Source organism: Rousettus aegyptiacus, unplaced genomic scaffold (genome assembly GCF_014176215.1).
Source record: "Rousettus aegyptiacus isolate mRouAeg1 unplaced genomic scaffold, mRouAeg1.p scaffold_m13_p_1, whole genome shotgun sequence".
In the NCBI taxonomy this organism is placed as follows: domain Eukaryota; kingdom Metazoa; phylum Chordata; class Mammalia; order Chiroptera; family Pteropodidae; genus Rousettus; species Rousettus aegyptiacus.
Window position 1 is genome coordinate 87746961 of NW_023416284.1, and position 2800 is coordinate 87749760.

A 2800-nucleotide genomic window follows, 5' to 3' on the forward strand; every position below is an offset into this window, starting at 1 on the left:
TAAGTCTTTCATCTTTTCTTTCCCCTGTTGACGCAGCTACCTGAGGTGATGTCAACGTCCCGAGGTCGAGATGTGTCGATTTAAAAGGCAAATTAACCCAAAATACACTCGGTTTGTTTTCCTGGTTTTTCGTGTGAGTAAAAAGCACCATAAGACAACGAAAGAACCAGAGAAGAGACAGCATCGGACGTGTTTCTGCAAACGACCCGCGGGGAAGGATTTAGGGCGAAAAGGAGTGTTGAAAACTTGGAGGTGCCGGGGATTGAACCCGGGGCCTCGTGCATGCTAAGCACGCGCTCTACCACTGAGCTACACCCCCTCATGCTCACTCACTATTGGAGACAATTCTATGAGTTGTAACTATTATTTTTCAATGTTGGCAACGGAAATTTTATTTTCTTCAAGCCTTAAATTTCACTATACTATAGCTAAATTGGGCGAAAGAAAACTAAATATTATACCGGAAGTCTCAGTCTGGTCCTGAGATCTCCCACTATGGGTTACCTTCTCAGATGTTTCTGGTGGAGAAGAGGTAATCCTGCCTGGCCAGCCCTATGAAGAGGTCTGGGATAAAATCTCTCCGCTTAAAAAATGCTGCCATAAAACCGAAAGTATAATGCAGGGGGGATAAAAAGAAAAAAACCCTAAACCCTGCCCTGGTCATTTAAGTCTGGGAGAGAAAACTGGAGGGGAACTGCAGATCGGCTTGCATGGGTCGCAAGAAGAGAGTATCCATGACAAATGGGTCACTGAGAAGTGACCTTTGGGATTTGCGGATAGGAATTTATTAATGAAATTCATAGAAAACAAAGGAATGAACTTGCCCCTGGGCTTATTTTGCATCGTAGGATTCATTCTGATTACAATTATGGCCCTGAAACTTCCTTAGAAGACAAAAATAAGTACCATTTTATCCTAACAGATTCTCATTTAATGTTATTTTACCGTTTCCATCTGCCATTATAGAACTATTTCCACATACACAGAAACCGCTTGGAGTCCTCTTGGAACTTCAAAGACCCTTCACTGGTCTGAAAGAACATCTAAAACTTCCCAGAAGCCATCCCAGAGGAAGGATCCTCGGACTTGTAGAGTAATAATACAGAACACAAAAGTGATAGTTCGGACCTAGGAAAAGCACTAGGTAGTGTTAACCTTGAAAATAAAAAGCTAAAGTGAGAGATAACAAATGTTGATTTGACATCAAAGAATTCCAATAATGGCTGAAGGCAAGGGTTTTTAATAAGAACCGGAAGGAAAATAACATGACTAGAAGAAAGGATTTTCTATGAGAGCTAATAAGCAGTTATTCTTCAGGCATTATAAAAAATAATATAAATAAAGCCACATTAAAATGGAGTCTGAGCTGCCATCCTAGAGGAACTACCTTGCTATCTTACCCCTCAAACCTTTAGAATGTTAAAACTGAAGGAAATAAACTTGGATCTGGGCCTAAAGCAGTATTGTGTCCCAAACAACTGTTTTGTGACAACTGGTGGACTGAATATTAAAGCCATGCTTTAGAATTAGCTTCAAATGCAAACTTATCTGCATCTATAGAAATAGAAATTCTCTTCTTCTATTTATGTAATTATTTCCCTTCCCTTTCTCATAAATGTCCCTTGCCTTCTCCACCAAATCAGAACACCATTTGGATTTCTGCCTGAATCAGTGCTTCCCAAATAGCTTACTTTTTTCCTTATTATTATTATTATTATTATTATTAATTTTTTTTTTAGGTTAACACAATACGTGGCTGTTTACTGATCCTAAAAATGTCCCGCCCCACATCCTACAACCTTGTGGTCAAGATGTCTGCTTTCTTGTCAACTTTACAAATAGTTGCTTGAAATATAATGTTGGTTTGGCCCAGTCCAAATGTTATTTTGCTCAGGTGAAACATTTCAAAGAGTCGAGAAGCAAGCCGTGCAAGGCAGTTCTTCTGGGATGCTGTCTTCAACTCCATTTTGCAATGGCTTTATTTATGTGATCTTTCACAATTGGTAGAGATCATGGCCAAAGGTATGCAGGTACTTAAGTGTGGGCAGTGGAACATAGTTGTGAAATGAGCTATTAAGTTAGAGTGTTCTCCCAAGGATTTAAACATTTAACTCGAAACAGCTCACACACATGCCCAATATATTGAGAAAACTACAAAACGTATGAAGTGTATAACCCTACTTATCAGATCTTCAGGGAAAATGAAAGCCAAGCGAGTGACTCAAAGTGGTGTACTGGGAATCTGATTTGGAAGTAAGTAAATTAATATCATGTTCTGAAGATTGTAGAGGTACTTTCATTGTAGGCGCTCCCTTGATCCTTACAAAAAACGTTGAACATAGCGATGACTGGTATGAAATGAGAGGTTCAGTGATATTTATCAAATTACTATGAAGTGTGTCAACTGATGGCCCTTGGCACCAACTCAACACGAACAGGAATCCCCAATTTAGGGTGCAGTGAAGATGGAAACTACTCAGCGCTACTCAGCCCGAACAGCTCTACCATGAGAACAGTTCGATGGTGTTCCAGCTCAGTTAAGAGAATACACTGCTATGGAACAGCATGGCTGTGAGGTAACCCTGGGGCAAGGACCCTATCCTACTAGACAGTTCTGCTCTTCTTTACACCACCGGTCTACTCCACTCTGCTCTGCTCTATTCCTCCCGCTCTTCTCTGCTCTAGTCTGGCTAGACATCATCCGTGTCTCTTCTTCAGCGGTTCAGCTCCAGAGTGAGGGAAAACCAGTATTCACTTTTCTGTGTAAAAGGAAAGTGTGTTCTCTGAGCCAGAGAACAGC

At 40.7% G+C, this 2800-nt stretch overlaps 1 non-coding gene across 1 annotated transcript; it reads right to left on the reverse strand.

Moving 5' to 3' along the window:
- Positions 1–247: 247 nt before the first annotated feature.
- On the reverse strand, positions 248–319 carry TRNAA-AGC. The gene has a single exon. It is a non-coding gene; the product is annotated as a tRNA-Ala (tRNA).
- Between the last annotated feature and the right edge of the window lie 2481 nt (positions 320–2800).